The following is a 19,236-nucleotide window of genomic DNA, read 5'->3' as shown; positions in this document are numbered from 1 at the left end:
CATGAGATGTTAGAGGAGGAGGATTGTCAGGACGCTTGAGGTGGTGCACATTCACTGTTCCTATTCTACAGCTTATTATATTGTCTCTCTTCTACTATACCTTTTTTATTTAATAAAGAATGACGTCTTACTTTTTAGTAACGTTTTATATTTAATGGAACAGTTGTTTTCTTATCGCAATCTTTCTGTCTCTCTCTTTTTCTCTCTTTCTCGCCATCTCTCTCTCCATATATATATTATAATATACACGCGCACACACACACACACACCCCCCAGTTATGATGGTTCGACTTATGATTTTACGATAGGGAGGCTACAAAATTGTAAAGATGTGTTTTTTTGCGTACGTGCTCCGTCGTCCACACGCTCGCTGCCACATACAAATATACTGTGTAGTTTATAGAGTAGGCAACCGTTACTTGCTCTGATTTGCTTTATTTTTTATAAAATTATTAACAAATTACAGTTTACTACTCCATACTGATCACCATTCTTAAAGTGTTATGGGTAGGCGAGGCCATGCATCTCCATCGCGTGTGTGTGTGTGTGTGTATATATATATATATATATATATATCACATATACACATATATACACACACACACACACACACACACACACACACACACGCGCGATGGAGATGCATGGCCTCGCCTACCCAGAAGTCTTAAAGAATGGTGATCAGTCATTGGGACTTTGTGCTTTTATTTATATTTATATATATAAATGCACAAAGTACCGACGACTTTCCTGTGGCAGAAAACTTACCAGGCTCGGACATTGGGGACTTATTCCATGAATGTTAAATATTTGAACAGAAACTTGCTTTTAGTCCATTTGATATTAGTTTACGTAGTTATGTGCTAATAGCTGTTACTATGGAAACATAGTAGAACAAGCACACGATATTAAGGGTGATAATAAAGACGGAGTTATTTGCATTTTTTTGATCATAGAATGATGTCTAAAGACATGTTTCTCGCTATATTTATGTCCGCTAACAAACCGAGAACTTAGAAAAGCCATGATACTTTTACAAGACGTCACAATCACTAAAACGTGAATGTTCTATTTCGTCGCGTCCTCCTTCTCGAGGCGGTGTGCCTCTGACCGTGGACCGAATTTCCTAAGCGCTGCTTCATCTGTTTTCTGGCATGTGTGACGTCACAGGAATGTGTCACGCACCGAGGTGATGATCGACGTGCTTGTTTTTCCTGAGAGGAACCATGTGCTTGGCTTGTTAGTCAGAGCTCTGCGTCGCTAACAATCTGCCCACATGTGCGCCGCGACGAGCCGAATCGGTCCTTATCAGCGTCTCGGCTCACAGACAAAGCGCCATCTCGCAGGGTGGAGCGTGTACAAGTTGTGAAACCAAAACATTGTTTGGACCTCCATCCTTTAGAGCAGAATAGGATCCTGTGAGCGAGGGGCTTTCAAACAGGAAGTGAGAGAGTGGGCTCTGGGGAAGCAGAGTTGAGCAAGCCTTCGACATTGTCTGTGTTTAATGCCTGGGTCGTTTCGGGTGGGGAACCAGAAAATGCTTGGAACCGAGCGTGAAAAGCCTTTTGGGGTTCTGTTGTGCTCTCGTCCCACAATGAGCAGCTTCTCTCCCTCTTTCTCCACTCGTCCTTCATAAAGTCTCTGAACAGTCGAGGCCTGAATAATGATAAGGACAATAGTCTTCTCAAGCTTTTATTCTTTCTCCAGGCCACTCCTGCTGCTTCATACAAACCTGAATGCAATGTTTGTATTTCAACCACATTCGTGCTGAACAGGTTTGATCTACATTTCGGTGGCAGAAAAATCTTTTAAAGTTTATTTGGTTAATCGGCTATTTGGTTTTGTGGCGAACTTCAGAACGGTTTCCCAGAGCACACTTCCTCGGACTTTCTTTCAGTGCTCAGTGAATGAACGAGAGAGCTGTGTGGCATGATTATGGGGTTCGTGGTGCGTTGCCATGGCACTCGAGTCTCCATTCTGGCCTGCAGAGGATGAAGGGCTTTTCGCATCTGCCAGCCGTCTGCTCTATGAATGCGCCTTATTCATGAGGGAGTACAGGGCACTGGACGATGGCCTTGTTCTGAGAAGGGACGCCGCTCTTTCTGTACACACACACACACACACACACACACACACACACACACACACACACACACTTTTTTTGAAATTTGAAGGTTTACCAAGACCCAGATCTTTTTAAGAACATCATCAGTTATTTCAGGGTCAGTTGCAGGTTTTCATCAGTCGCGTTGCCACAGGTGGACCACAAAAAGGGCGGAGCGAGTGAATTGCTCATGGCCTCAACACTTTCATGGTCTTTCCGGGAATTTAGAGTATGCACTTTCCTTTCTTTTCCCTTCCCCCAGAGCCCTCGGGTGACATGCCGAGGCAGTCCAGTTCTCACCCTTGCACCGCTTTATTGACCGGACTGTGCTGAAATGCTCCCAGCACTTATTTAGTCCTGTGTAGTATCCTGTGACTCTGTCTAGGTCTTATTTACGCCTTTCTAGTCTCTTGTGACTCTGTCTAGATCTTATTCAGTCCTGTGTAGTCTCATGTGGCCCTGTCTAAGCTTTATTTAGTCATTTGTAGTCTCTTGTGACTCTGTCTAGGTCTTATTTAGTCCTTTGTAGTCTCATGTGACCCTGTCTAGGTCTTATTTAGTCCTGTGTAGTCTCCTGTGACTCTGTCTAGGTCTTATTTAGTCCTGTGTAGTCTCATGTGTCTCTGTCTAGATCTTATTCAGTCCTGTGTAGTCTTATGTGACTCTGTCTAGGTCTTATTTAGTCCTTTGTAGTCTTATGTGACTCTGTCTAGGTCTTATTTAGTCCTGTGTAGTCTCATGTGACTCTGTCTAGGTCTTATTTAGTCCTTTGTAGTCTTATGTGACTCTGTCTAGGTATTATTTAGTCCTGTGTAGTCCCATGTGGCCCTGTCTAGGTCTTATTTAGTCCTGTGTAGTCTCATGTGACACTGTCTAGGTCTTATTTACACCTTTGTAGTCTTCTGTGACTCTGTCTAGGTCTTATTTAGTCCTGTGTAGTATCCTGTGACACTGTCTAGGTCTTATTTACACCTTTGTAGTCTTCTGTGACTCTGTCTAGGTCTTATTTAGTCCTGTGTAGTCTCACGTGACACTGTCTAGGTCTTATTTACACCTTTGTAGTCTTCTGTGACTCTGTCTAGGTCTTATTTAGTCCTGTGTAGTATCCTGTGACACTGTCTAGGTCTTATTTAGTCCTGTGTAGTCTCATGTGACTCTGTCTAGGTCTTATTTAGTCCTGTGTAGTCTCATGTGACTCTGTCTAGGTCTAATCTAGTCCTGTGTAGTCTCATGCAGTCCAGTGCATGTTTTATGTAGCAATGTGTAGACCTTATTTAGTTCTGTATAAGTCTTTTTCAAGTGTAATGTCATGTAGTCTTGTAGGATCTTATGCATATCTGTGTAGTCTCATGTAGGTCTTATTTAGTTTTGCGTGGTTTAGTGGTTCTGTCTTGTTTCATGCAGTGTCATAGAGTGCTGTCATGTATGCATTTGACTTCTTTCTGTAACCGTCCTTCATGTGTTTTCTCTCACGAGATGCCACGCTTTCCTCCTGTTAAGGTTTAGAGAAATTTAGAAGCTGAAGCCAAAGTAAACCAGAATGTTTTTCTTAAAAAAAAAACAGAAGATTTTCATCTTTTGTCGTTCTAAATAAATAAGGAACCAGTAATTATTTCTGTCTATCTGCAATAGGTTAGAAATGTCAGATCTTCATAGTTTGTGATGGTGTTATTGGAGAGAAAAAAGCAGGAAATGAAGAAAAAAAAAAAGTCTGATACAACTAAATTCCATTGTATTGAATTATTCATGATTTGATTTGACTCTAAGGGTCTCTATAATGTGTCTAGGCTACATTTATATATAATGTATAAGATAATTGAAGTGCGTTGATGCACTCTGCTCTGAGCGAACACATGAGCGCTGATGATGTCACTGCGACCGTGTGTATCAGACCTTATACTTCACGTACACGTAAAAACATACTGCACAAGTTTAATTATACACACATTTGTCACATCCTGCTGGTTGCTTTATACCCGTTTCCTCCTGTTCTGTAATGACTTATACAAAAGCTTCTTGAGCAAGTTACAGAGAATCTTCCGCCTGGTTATATAAACTTTCTGCAACGGGGATTGGCACATCTTGTGACTGATCAGGTTTATATAGAGCTGCATTTTTTGTTCAGACAAGTAAATACTCATGTCTGATTTATTATCTTTATGGCATATTGACTGACTGATTATGTGGTTGAGTAAGTGACAAAGCAAATGACTTACTGACTGATTGACCCAATGAATGTCTGATTGGCTGTTTGACTGTGTAATTGCTCCAACTGACTGACTGATCCACTGACTGTCTGACTGTTCGGCTGACCGACTGACTGACTGACTGTCCGATTGACTGACTGATTGTCTGACTGTCTGATTGACGGACTAACTCTCTGATTGACGGACTGTCTGATTGATAGACTGACTGTCTGATTGACGGACTAACTCTCTGATTGACGGACTGTCTGATTGTCCGACTGACTGTCTGATTGACGGACTAACTCTCTGATTGACGGACTGTCTGATTGATAGACTGACTGTCTGATTGACGGACTAACTCTCTGATTGACGGACTGTCTGACTGATAGACTGACTTCAACTGACTGATTCATCCACTGAGTAACTGAACTGATTGTTCGCCTGACCGACTGACTGACTGATTGTCCGATTGACTGACTGATTGTCCGATTGACTGACTGATTGTCCGACTGACTGTCTGATTGACGGACTAACTCTCTGATTGACGGACTGTCTGATTGATAGACTGACTGTCTGATTGACGGACTAACTCTCTGATTGACGGACTGTCTGATTGTCCGACTGACTGTCTGATTGACGGACTAACTCTCTGATTGACGGACTGTCTGATTGATAGACTGACTGTCTGATTGACGGACTAACTCTCTGATTGACGGACTGTCTGATTGATAGACTGACTGTCTGATTGACGGACTAACTCTCTGATTGACGGACTGTCTGATTGATAGACTGACTGTCTGATTGACGGACTGTCTGATTGATAGACTGACTGCCTCGACTGACTGTCTGATGGACCAACTGCCTATCTGATCAATAACAGACTGCCTGTCTTATTGATTGACTTCCCTGTCTGATTGTCTGACAGCCTTACTGTTTGAATGACTCACTGTCTGACTGACTGATTGGATGACTGACTTCAAGTGTCTGATTGAATAAGTAGCTTGAGTCATACTGTCGGTCTAATCGAATGTTCGACAGCCTGTCCAGTTGTCTCACTGTCTGACTGACCGTGCTGCTGATTGTGAAAAGTGACTCAGAGCCTGACCGTCTGACAGATCCACGTGATGCTGTTTATTGGAGAAGTGTTGATATATTTCTGTCTTCTCGCATGAAATGATTGTTTCACCACTCAATGAAAATCAGTCATCAGTATTGGTGTCTTGTCCAAACCATCACGTCTGTTTATAAAAGTGATTTTAGCAGTCCTTGAATCCCGTAGTGTGTGAGACATGCCGTGACGACGATTAATAAGTGCTGACTAGTTTTCTAGCTCTTTGTAATTAAAGCCTCTCCTGTGGGAAAATGTGAGAAAGTAAGCACACTCTCACACCTTCACTTGATTTGTCAAGGAGAGGATTGTTGCAAGATAAGAAATTTATTTGGACTTTTTCTGAACTCCAGTAAACGGAAATATTGGGTGTTTATAGCTCGTCTATTGTTTTTCCATTTCCTGAGGCTCACCACAGTGCTCAAGCTCGTGGCTCGGTCTCAAACGCTTGAGTTCATTGCACAGGAACTCCTCAGTAGATAATCTCGAAGCATTTTTTGATTGTATTTTTCGAGCATAGTCTGATGCGTTTCCAGGCTACACCCTTTGACATCATGTGCATTATGTTGGCATGTGAGGCGGAGCGGACGGATCGAGCGTGTGCTGGCTAGAGGCAAAACCGGCAAGATATAAAACGTGTGCAAGGCGGCATACCTGATGTGTAATGCAGCGAGACACAGTGGTAAGATAATGATCATGAAGGTCACCTACAGTGTGTTTCAGTGTAGTTCAAATTTACAGTCGGCACCAAGTCACCTTCAAGAAAATAATAAGAATCGGTACACAAATATTCAGATCAAAGCATCATTCCATATCGTTCATTCCAAAACTACAAACTTTCATCAGTACAAATTAATGATCTCATATATATATGTGTGCCAGACAGCAGTTGCTTCAGCAGTGTGATCTGAGATATTTTCACACTCCACTTAACCCACTTTGACTTCTGTTTTTTCTTTGTAGAAAATAATAAAAAAATATTAGTGTGTGTATTTGTACAGGAAGGATGTGAGTTTGTTAGTTTTTTTTGTTTCTTTTTTCTTTTTGCACAAAGAAAACCCCTCTCGCTGTCGTTGCTCGGAACGAGATTTCTTTGCCAGATGTACCATGTCTTCTTCTGTACATTCACCCAGAGAGCCAGGGCCAAGCTGGGCATGAACGGGAGGCTGATAGGGAGGTTGGGGGTGGCCGTGGGTAAAGGGATAAGGTTGTAAGGGGAAACTGATTAAGAAAGGACCAGGGATTGTTATGAAGCAGGATGGAGGAGTGCTGGAGAAACGGATAGGTGGAGATTGGGGCTTCTGATATACATGTTTGGTGATTGATAATTTGATGGGGATCGGAGGAGGTGATTTCGAGAGGTGACGCTGCAGGAGTGATGTGGGAGAAATGCAGGGTTTGGGGCTGGAGGTTTTGCTGTAGGATGATAGGGGGCTAATGGAGATAGGGGAACTGATAAGAAGCGATGGAACCAGTGATGAGGGACCAAGCATGGAAAAATGGGGCTGATTGGGAGGCTTATTGGGGGTTTAATGGGGGCTGATGAGGATGGTTGGGAGATGGGGTGCTGACAGGAAGCAAGATTTGAGTCTCTGCCTTTGCCGGATGTTTGGATCAGGCTTTGAATTGCTTTCAATCAAGATAAGTGCCGGAGGACTGATAGTAGCGTACAGTTCTACAGCAGCACAGAGAGTGTGAGTGGGAGAAATGTAGAAGTCACATTCTTTCAGAAATTTATGAATATGTATGTGCGCCTGTAACAGGCTGCTTGTATTTAAGGCAGTTTGAAGTCTCTGTTGGTCAGATTGCGCTTTGTCAGGAGCAAGATTTATGCAAATGTGCTCGATCTGCTACAGTACTGTTTCTATCACAGTTCACAAGGAGGACAGAACAAAGACATAACTTATGCTACATACATCTATATACATTATATGGACTAAAGTATTGGGACTACTGACTTTTCCAGCCATTTGTGGTACTTGGAGGCACCCAATTGTATAAGATGTTTTTGGATGTAGAAGCATAAAATGATTCCTTCACTTGAATTAGGAGCTGTTCCAGCATAAAAGACCCCTTTTGCACAAAGCAAACTCCATTAAGATCTGCTTTACAATGGGTTGGAATGGAAGATCTCCTGCTATAGAGCTCTGACCCTATTAAACATGATGAATATGGCTCACCTACATCAGTACCTGACTTTACTAACAGCCTTGTGTCTGAATGGGCACAAATCTCCACAAAATCTAGTGGAACATCTTTCCAGAAGAGTGAAGGGAATTGCAACAGCTTCTCTAGGTCTCGAGGTGAGGTGAGGTGAGGTGAGGTGAGGTGAGGAGGTCTGGGGTGCAGTCAGCATTTCAATTCATCCTAAAGGTGTTCAGTAGGTTTGAGGTCAGAGCTCTATAGCAGATCTTCCACTCCAACCCATTCAAAGCATATCTTCATGGAGTTTGCTTTGTGCACAGGGGACATTGTGATGCTGGAATAGGTTTCTCTCCTAGTTCTAATGAGAACATTTCATGCTATGGCATCCAGAGACACCTGATACAATTGTGTGCCTTCAGATAACAGTTTGGGAAAGAACCACATATGGCTGGGAAAGTCAGATGTCCCAATACTTTTCATTTAAAAAAAATAGCATGAAGTGTCTGCTGATGAGCACCAAAAACAAACCCCTACGTCCCCACAGCCATCCTCAGCATCACTTGTTCTAATGAGTGGCTCTAAATCTCCTGCAGTTCTATATCCTGATTATTCAAATGAGTTTGTTGTTAGTGATTTGACTGGAAGATCGGGTTCTATCTTCTCTTCACCGCCATCACACCGCTATCCAACATGTAAATATTTGCTATCGTTCCAGCATTAAACCCTCAACCTGCTCAGACCTATTTGCATAACCCGAGCGACGGATCGAGATTTCCGGTATCTCTGATCATCAGGAAGTTGCGTCCAACCGAGCGTGGCGCATCAGGACCCTTGTGCGCCGAGACGGGGAGTATTACACGTCACATTTCGTCACCGCTTTCCCTTCCATGGCCATGATGATGAATCAGAAAAGTTTCAGTCTGAAACCACACCTGCCCAGATGTGCTAGTTCCTCTTCCTTTCTGTGTTCCTGTGAGTTTTAAATGAGAAGCTGTATAGCTTTCTTTTTTCTTTCTTAAAAAAAAAACCTAGTAACGGGCTTTGAGGTGTGCGGGGAAAAACCCTGGAATAGGAACAGTCGCAGCGTCTGCATCGCGCTCTAGTTTTGCTCACATGCATGGTTTCAGTCACATGGTTAGAGTTCATTTGGTACAATACAGTTACATTGGTAAAATCGTGCATGGCTTGTATTAAGGCAATCATCTCCTGAGTTGAGTTTTTTTTAATGCTACTTTCAAACCAACTACCTGCATGTCCTCCCTCACCACATCCATAAACCTCCTCTTTGGCCTTCCTCTTTTCCTCCTTCCTGGCGGCTCCATCCTCAGCATTCTCCTCCCGATATACCCCATGTCCCTCCTCTGCACAAGTCCAAACCATCTCCAAAACATGCTACATGTGCTGTCCCTTTAATAAACCTATTTCTAATCCTGCCCATCCTTGTCACTTCCAACGAAAACCTCAACATCTTCAGCTCCACCTCCTGTCCTTTACTAAGTGCCACTGTATCTAAACCATACAACATCGCAGGTCTCACCACAGTCCTATAAACTTTCCCTTTTACTCTCGCAGATACTCTTCAATCACAAATCACTCGTCATTCTTCTCCACCCACTCCACCCTGCCTGCACTCTTTTCTTCACTTCTCTAACACACTCTCCATTACTTTGCACTGTTGATCCCAAGTACCTGAACTCCTCCACCTTCTCCACCTCTTCTCCCTGCAACCGCACCACTCCACTGCCCTCCCTCTCATTCACACACATGTACTCTGTCTTACTCCTACTGACTTTCATTCCCCTTCTCTCCAGCGTGTACCTCCACCTCTTCTTAACCTGCTCCCTACTCTCACCACAAATCACAATATCAACCTGTCCATCACCACTGCAAACAGGAAAGTCAGGAAACAGGAAAATACTCACCAAGATTGACGTTTTTTTTATCATTATTTTGGGTGCAGAATTAGATAAATGATGTGTATTATGGTGTATAATCTCCAACACTGGTAGGGTTGTGAAATCGTGTGCAAGATAGCATCATCCTGTTGTGCCGATGAATGAGGTTTTAATATTTTTGCTCATGGACTTAGAAAGGATCAGCGTCCAACCCGTGATTCTGAACAGGGGATCGCTGCAATGATGTGTCCTTAAAACGAGTAAAGTGGGTGTGGCCAGATTATATTGGCTCTAGATGCAAGTCAGTAGTATCAATATTTTTTTATTAATTTCAAATTGAAAAAGTATTGAAGGCTTGTAAGGTTCTGGTCAAGACCTTGTGCTCCTGTCATTTTATGCCATCTCTCTTTTTAATAATTGGAGATACGAAAGTTTGTGCACCCCTAATAACAATTTCTACTCTTCTGGGAAGAGTTGATGGAGATTTGTGCTACAAGACAAGAGTTTTAGTAAATCAGGTCCTGATGTAGGTGAGGTGAGGAGGCCTGGGGTGCAGTCAGTATTCGCATTCATCTCAAATTCTGGATTTGTGTACGGGGGAATTTTCAAACTGGAGCAGCTTTGGGTCTCCTAGGTTAAATGAAGGGTACATGTATTGCTGCTACATCCAAAGACATCCAATACAATTGTGTTTTTTTAACTTTGTGGGAACATTTTAGGGGAGGAGCCACATATGACTGGAAAAGTCAGGTGTCCCAATACTTTAGTCCGTGTCTTGCATTATGCAGCCCTTTTTTTTTTTTTTTTTTTTTTTTTTTTTACACACACTACGGCTTATTGTTCTCGATCTCGAAGTGACCGACATCATGGTTTTGAACACATTGAATCCTAGTGGTTATCTGTAGTGGGAAACGTGCTGCTCTTGGAGCAAAAACACTAATGAGGAACTCCAGCTGCTCAAGATCTAAACCCCACCTCTAAACACCTGATTAAAACCTCGATGGACTTTCTGATAGCTTTATGTTCCTCATTGCCGTTCTCACTTGAAAGACCTTGTGACCCCTCTCTCCGTAATGACGTAGTTACACGACTTATCTCCCTGCAGTTTCACTTCAGCTACAGCACTCTGCGGTCCGAGTCTCTCTCAGATCTCTGTCGGGGCGGAAACGTTCCTCCGATTCTCGCACGACTCGCACCGGACCCCAGCAGACTCTCTTTAACCCCGTTTTCACGACCTTTATTCAGCTACAGGACTTTCAAATGCAAACCATCAAATTGCTTATTTTTATTACAGTTTATTATTACACAGTTTATTATTATTACGTTCAGGAACATCAACAGTTTACATTTTTTAAAACAATTTTTAAGGAATTGCCTGCTTGGTTACATAATATATATTATAAATTTTTTTTTTTTACTAAAAATAAAATACAAAAAAGTTTAAAAAATGAATTAAATTGGCTCAAATTAAATTGATTGAATACAATTAAATAAATGGAAAAATGTAATTAAATAGTTTAAATTTGTTGGACTCCATTTACATAATACAGATGTTTGTTTTTTACATTTAATATTTAATATTTTAAAGATATGACTGTAAACGAAATCGAACCGGACCGTGACTTAAAACCAGAGGTGGATGCTGGATTTTGGTTGCCCTTTATGTGTTTCTCAGCACGATTTCACTACAGATGCCCTCAATGTCACATAGTTTGGTGGATCTAGGGGTAAAAATCCTCTTGTCTCAGGGGCTAATAGAGTAAAAATTCTCATCATCATCCAAAATGAGGTCGAACCAGTCGTTTTCGGCTTCTGTGAACTCTGAGATTTAGCCTGCAGGTTATTTGTCTTTGTGATTGTGTGTGTGTGTGTGTGTGTGTGTGTGTGTGTGTGTGTGTGTGAGAACCATTTAAATGCTTTGTGCTTCAGCGGGAATCTTAAGAGCATCCAGGCTTCCTGCCAGCTCAGCAGCGATATGTGGGAGTCGAAGCCTTTCTCAAGTGGAAAGAAAACGAAAGCTCGTGTCTCCGAGTTCTGCTGGGAAACGGCTCAGATTCTTGGATTGATTGGCGAGAGACGGAAAAAGAAAAAACGAGAGGAAGGAGACGAGTGTTGGATGAGAGGGCAGCCCATTGAAGTGCTGGCGCAGCATTCAGCACTGTTCCTCTACTTGAGTTATTTCTCCGAAAATGAAAAAAAAAGATGAACGAAGCAAGAAAAAGAGCGTGAGATTAAAACTTTCCTGTCCAGCATCAGCTCATGTTCATCTACAGATAACCCAAGTCATGACCTGACCCCTACCCCTACCCCTACCACACCCCCACCTCTACCCTTGTCTACAGGTCCAATACACTTGGCGATATCACCTCACGTTTCCACCTGCTCACTGGATGGTTTTTGTTTTTCGTACCATCACTTGGGTATAAAACGGTTTTAATACGATTTCTGCCTGCGTTCACAGAAGCGAGTGTGATCCGTGTCACTGACCCAGCACTGGGACGGAGTGGAATTTCCTGCCTTTGAGATCTGGCTCGAACCCAGAGATACTCCTTACTCTAGCAGATTTCTTCACGTTTTTTTTTATTTTTTTTTTTTATGAAGCACCGAGCTTTATCTCCTTGCACATGAATCATCTTAGATTCGGGAGCAATCAAGCTTTTAACCTCACAGCCATTGATATCGGAGCTTTTATTTATTTTTGGCCCTGTTCCAGACTTTCCGGACTTTCCGCTACAACAAACTACCGTTATAAAATCAACTTCTTACCGCACAGGGTGTGAGTTTTGGCTTCGGGTTGCAGACACGCTCGTTATTCCCGTGCATCCGGCGACAGAAATGGAGGGAATTTCAGAGTTTGTGGTCATGGATTACAAAAATGAGTGTGATTAATGCTGTGACTGTTGTAGCGAGATTTTTCCAGACAGAACAAGATTTCCAGATCAGTCGCACAGCTTTTAAAAAATGAAGCACATGGTGATGAATTTGTCAAATATAGATTGAAATGGGAAGTTCTGTGGAACATTATTAAATGTGAGAGCTTCAAATGAGTAGCGCTGCTGAAGAATGACTCAGCGTTCTTCTAATAAGAGTTTATGCTTGGTTTTTTGTATTTATTTCCGCAAACTTTTCAACCCCTCCTTCTAATAGTACTGATACTTCTGTTTAGGGCTGAAACAATTCCTCGAGTAATTCTAAAATAAAACTTAGTTTAGTTCATTCAAACACACATAGAGCATTGTGATTCCCCAACTGAGTATCTCAAATAATTCGAAATACTGCATTTCCCCACGGACCATTATTACCGACGCACCACCCGCTCAACAAAGGAGCGCACTGGACAGGTAACAGAAAAGACACTGCAGAATGAAAAATGGAGGAGGGAGAGAAAACAGCGAGGGGTGAGGAGAAGATTCAGGCCAAAGAAAAAGCCAGAAAGTATCCAAACTTTAAGTTTCCAATACTAATACTACTAATACTTCTAATACTACTACTACTTATATTAATACTTCTAATACCGTATTTTCTGGACTATAAGCCCCTACTTTTTTCCCACGCTTTGAACCCCACGGCTTAAACAATGAAGCGGCTAATTTATGGATTTTTCCTGGGTTTTTCCCGGTTTCACAAACTTCAAGCCAAAAAAACTGAGCCCCATAACTTTAGACCAATGAAATTGCCAAATGGGTTCAGGTGAACCAATGAAACTCTTTATATTAAATCAGATGCGCTCCCACTGAATCGGGCCGCACCACATCATAAATATGGATGATGTTCCTCTGACGTTTGACCTGCCGCTCACTCGGACTGTCTACAGAAAATGCGAATCATTCGTCACGCTGAAAACAACCGGGGATGAAAAAACGCACTTCACCTGTGTTCTGAGCTGCAGGGCATCGGGAGAAAAGATTCACGGATGGTGATTTTTAAACGCACAACGATGCCAAAAGATAAACTCCCGAGAGAAATTGTTGAGAAAGGAAGGAGGAAGACAGTGAACAATGACTTTCTTGGTAGGCTACTGTTTAGATACAAGCCGTGTTACAGACACTGTCTTTCGTTAAAGCCTGTGTAAAGTTCATTAGTTTCAGTGTAGACACCTGCAGCTTATAGACAGGTGCGGCGTATTTATGTTCAAAATAAAAATCTTTGTAAAATTCAGTGCGTGCGGCTTATAATTGGGTGCGTTTAATAGTCCGGAAATTACGGTATTTCTACTACTTATATTAATACTTTTACTACTACTAATACTATCAATAATACTACTACATCTACTAACAGTTCTACTAATAATTCTACCTCTACTACTAGTACTGCTACTAGTGCTGTTAATATGAATACCACTAATATAATCCTGATATAATTCTAATACTACTGCTGCTACTGCAAATTCTACTGCAACTATTATTACTGTGAACCCACTGCTAAAATTTTTTCTAGTGCTGCTTCTACTTCTGCAATTACTACTGCTAATACTTTCATTGCCACTGCTGATTGTGCACTGGGTTGTGAGGTTTGCTTGGTGAGAAGTTAGGCGTAGCAGACCCGATCTCTAACGAGATAGCGTGGCTGGAGGCGTTACTGAGAAGTTTGCCTATGAGGTGGGCGGGAACTTTCTAGGCCACACTCTCAGATTGAAACTTCTGTAGAAGGAGCTTAATGTAGGAACAGCTACCAACACCAAGAATAAACATTACACCATTACCTTAGATGTAAGCCAGACTAAAAAGCTATAAACAGCTATTAAACGGTTTTCAAAATAACCTCCAGGCAAAAAAAAGCGTAGACAGAAAGCTTTCAGCTCAGTGTATTCTTGAACCTTTATAGTAAGCAAATTTAATACCTGATCTTGAGTCTAATTATTTTATGGAAAAATGAACCTATGAATCACACAGATGCATTTTGCATAATCGAAAACACTTTATGGAACAAAGTATTGGGACTCCTGACTTTTCCAGCCATTTTTGGTTCTTTCTTAAACTTTTACCACACAGTTTAAATCAGTTGAACTTGGAGACCCAAACCAGTGCTGAATGAGCACAAATCTCTACAAGCACACTTCCGAATCTAGTGGAACATCTTCCCCGAAGAGTGGAGGTTATTAATACAGAAAATGGGGACTAAATATAGAATGGGATGTTCAAAAAGGACATTTTATGGTCAGGTGTCCACATATTTTTAAATGTAGTGTTCTTTTTAGTGTTGACATTTTAAACTAATAATAATAGATTTGAATTATAGATGTAAAAATATCTACATTTTTTGTAATAAAATCATTAGTTAAATTTTTTTTTAAGCACTTGTTATTAAAATATAAATGGCAACAAAATTATTTTAAAGATATTGATGTAGAAGTATTTTCAAGTACTTTAGTTGTTTAATTATAAAGTTTATTACATTTTGAAGTGCGGGTGTTTTTCAGTTTATCGCGGTTGTTCTTTAGTTTATTGCGGGCGATTTTTCTGTTATCGCGGGCCTTCTTTAGTTTACAGCCAGTGAGGACGTGTTTCGATTCGATTCGGTGTTCTTTACATTACTGATGCACTGATCATGATTTTTCATGGCTGATTCCGATTACAGATTTTAACTTTGTTGCTTGATTAAAAAAAAAAAAAAGAATGTCTGTTTAATTTCACATCCAACACGTGAGAAGCTGAGCTGAATAAACGATCAATGTTTACACTTGTGCAGGGCACGAACAGGTACGGCTCGTATTATTGCGCCAGTACACCAATGACTGTTCTCTTCTTGGTATCTGTGCCACAGACAGCCAGCTTTCGCATTTCCAGTGCTGTACAGCTGCCCGTATCCCGAATCACTTCAGAAGCTTCATCCAATATCTCATCATGGGGAGTGGGAGCTCAGTGGTTTAGGTGCTGGATTACTGATCTGAAGGTTGCGGGTTCAAGCGCCGGTTTCGCAAAGCTGCCACTCTTGGGCCCTTGAGCATGACCTCAGCCTCTGAGCAAGCTGGGATATGCAAAGAACATAGTCTGTGCATGCGGACACACTTCCGAAAAAATCGTAAAAAAAATTACAGAAAAAAATTACAAAAATAAAAAGGTGCATTATAAGCAAAAATCGACCGGTTGCCAATTGTGCATTATTAAGCAAAAATCGACCGGTTGCCAATCCTGCATAATTAAGCAAAAAACAATCGGTTCAGGTGTATTTCTGGTCAACCGGTGTATCTTCGATTTATACAGCACTTTTAACGTTGCACGTTGTCCCTCAGCACTTTTCCAGACGTAAAGAAGTTCTAAAGTTGGAATGTATAAGTTTAGTGCCTATAAGTTTGTTCTTTATCAGTTTGTTTATCCCTAATGAGAGATCCAGTGGTGACTGTGGAAGGGAAAATGTATTAAATTAAATTGTTTAATTTCTATTGTGATTGAAACAGTTCTATAGAAATAACTAGATTACAATTATAAATTTTTAAATTCCTATCATTGATAAACGAGCCAGTGGTGAGGAAAACCTCCCTGAGATGGCCTGAGGAGGAAACCCCCGGAGGAACCAGACTCCAAAGGGCACCTGTCTTCATCTGGCTGGCATTGAATGTCCATTCACTACAGTTCCATCATTGTTGAGGTGTTGAGTAATAGACGCTTAAATGCAGAACTGTTCATGCAAAACTGTGATCCCGTGTCATTGTAGTAAATTGTTGATATTAATTACAGTCCAAATCCATCCTCAAAGTTCTTGAGTTGCTCAGTAATGTCATGGATCTTCATGCTGTTTATGTCGAACCATCTCGAGCTTTACAGAGTGGCCTCCAGTTGACATTCGTCCCTAACAAGTTCTCACGGTAGCGAGACATTTCTTTCAGAGCCCATTTCTGCTTCAGTGGTTTTACAGAACTCCTCGTTCACTCAAGCGCTCAGAGTGCCCAGGTCTTTGGTGCTCAGCGGCACGTCTCAGGGGATGTGCCATGATTACTCACGTGTCTCGGTGATTACTCACGTGTGGCGTGGAATGAAGACTTTACGGCACGTCTGAGTCACGCTCGAGTAAACAACGCTTGCAAAAGAGTCAGACTCAGGTTCAATATAAATCCTTACAGACTTTTTTATTCTGCTGAAGGTTCGAGAATGTGAGTTTGTGTTGATGCTGTGGATATGCCAAATAATGTGTGTGTGTGTGTGTGTGTGTGTGTGTGTGTGTGTGTGTGTGTGTGTGTGCTAGGTGAAAGTGAAAAGCCTGCATGTCCACCACACCCTGATTTCACTCACTTTATTCAATGAAACTCATTTAGATTGCTGCAGAGAGATTCAGCTGTGTAAATGCACACACACACACACACACACACACACACACACACACACACCCCATTTCTCCACACATAATGCAGGCCTTTTAGACAGCAGCATGCTCAGTAACAGGCTCAGCAAAGAAAGGCGATTGGAGAGATCAGCAATGGATCCAGGGTGGGGATTGTATATGTGTGAATAAGTGTGGGTGTGTCCTGAAGACAAAATCAGGAGAATCCTGAAACAGGGCGGATTCAGGCTGTGTTCAGAGGTTGAAAAAATTTCATAATCAGAGAACGGTTGGTGGGTTTGGGGGGTGTTGGGTAGCAAACTTGACCAATTGTATTATTTGATTGGATGTTTATAAAACACTATGCAATTATTATATATATATATATATATATATATATATATATATATATACACACACACACCGTGAGGAAAATAAGTATTTGAACACCCTGCTATTTTGCAAGTTCTCCCACTTAGAAATCATGGAGGGGTCTGAAATTGTCATCGTAGGTGCATGTCCACTGTGAGAGACATAATCTAAAAAAAAAATCCAGAAATCACAATATATGATTTTTAAACTATTTATTTGTATGATACAGCTGCAAATAAGTATTTGAACACCTGTCTATCAGCTAGAATTCTGACCCTCAAAGACCTGTTAGTCTGCCTTTAAAATGTCCACCTCCACTACATTTATTATCCTAAATTAGATGCACCTGTTTAAGGTTGGCAGCTGCATAAAGACACCTGTCCACCCCATACAATCAGTAAGAATCCAACTACTAACATGGCCAAGACCAAAGAGCTGTCCAAAGACACTAGAGACAAAATTGTACACCTCCACAAGGCTGGAAAGGGCTACGGGGAAATTGCCAAGCAGCTTGGTGAAAAAAGGTCCACTGTTGGAGCAATCATTGGAAAATGAAAGAAGCTAAACATGACTGTCAATTGCCCTCGGACTGGGGCTCCATGCAAGATCTCACCTCGTGGGGTCTCAATGATCCTAAGGAAGGTGAGAAATCAGCCCAGAACTACACGGGAGGAGCTGGACAATGACCTGAAAAGAGCTGGGACCACCATTTCCAAGGTTACTGTTGGTAATACACTAAGACGTGATGGTTTGAAATCATGTCCAGGCACGTCTTAAGTTTGCCAATGACCATTTGGATGATCCAGAGGAGTCATGGGAGAAAGTCATGTGGTCAGATAAGACCAAAATAGAACTTTTGGGTCATGATTCCACTAAACGTGTTTGGAGGAAGAAGAATGATGAGTACCATCCCAAGAACACCATCCCTACTGTGAAGCATGGGGGTGGTAGCATCATGCTTTGGGGGTGTGTTTTGCACATGGGACAGGGCGACTGCACTGTATTAAGAAGAGGATGACCGGGGCCATGTATTGCGAGATTTTGGGGAACAACCTCCTTCCCTCAGTTAGAGCATTGAAGAGGCTGGGTCTTCCAACATGACAATGACCCGAAGCACACAGCCAGGATAACCAAGGAGTGGCTCTGTAAGAAGCATATCAATGTTCTGGCATGGCCTAGCCAGTCTCCAGACCTACACTCAATAGAGAATATTTGGAGGGAGCTCAAACTCGGTGTTTCTCAGCAACAGGCCAGAAACCTGACTGATCTAGAGAAGATCTGTGTGGAGGAGTGGGCCAAAATCCCTCCTGCAGTGTGTGCAAACCTGGTGAAAAACTACAGGAAACGTTTGACCTCTGTAATTGCAAACAACGGCTACTGTACCAAATATTAACATTGACTTTCTCAGGTGTTCAAATACTTATTTGCAGCTGTAAAATGCAAATAAATAGTTTAAAAATCATACATTGTGATTTCTGGATTTTTTTTTTTAGATTATGTCTCTCACAGTGGACATGCACCTACGATAACAATTTCAGACCCCTCCATGATTTCTAAGTGAGAGAACTTAACTGCAAAATAGCAGGGTGTTCAAATACTTATTTTCCTCACTGTATGTGTATATATATATATATATATATATATATATATATATATATATATATATATATATATATATATATATATATATATATATAGTGTGTATATATTCAGTGGCGTGAAAAAGTGTTTGCTACTTCTTGTTTTTTTTTTTCTTTTCTGCATGTTTGACACACTTTAATGTTTCAAATCATCAAACCGATTTAAATATTAGTAAAAGATATATATATTTTTAAAGGTTTTTCCTATTGAGGGAAGACTAATTCCAAAACTACATGGCCCTGTGTGGAAAAGTGTTTGCCCCCTAAACCCCTAATAAATGGTTGTGCCCCTCTTAGCAGCAACAACTGCAATCAAGCGTTTGCGATAACTTGCATTGAGTCTGTTACTGCGCTGTGGAGAAACTTTGGTCGAGAGAGAGAGAGAGAGAGAGAGAGAGACGATACCTTGAGTAACTCAAATAATTCGAAATGCTTCGTTTAACTCCACGGACCATTATTACTGACGCAACACCCGCTAAACTCTGGACCGCTCTGGGGTTTTACTTATAAGATGTCGTACGCACAAAAA

General features: G+C 41.4%; 1 protein-coding gene across 8 annotated transcripts in view; it reads left to right on the top strand.

The window, feature by feature from the left end:
- Positions 1-19,236, top strand: part of sbf1 (SET binding factor 1) — a 75,766-nt gene that overhangs the window by 1,809 nt on the left and 54,721 nt on the right. The window lies entirely within an intron of this gene.

Source organism: Silurus meridionalis, chromosome 18 (genome assembly GCF_014805685.1).
Source record: "Silurus meridionalis isolate SWU-2019-XX chromosome 18, ASM1480568v1, whole genome shotgun sequence".
Taxonomy (NCBI): Eukaryota; Metazoa; Chordata; class Actinopteri; order Siluriformes; family Siluridae; genus Silurus; species Silurus meridionalis.
This window is presented reverse-complemented; position numbering and strand designations above follow the sequence as displayed.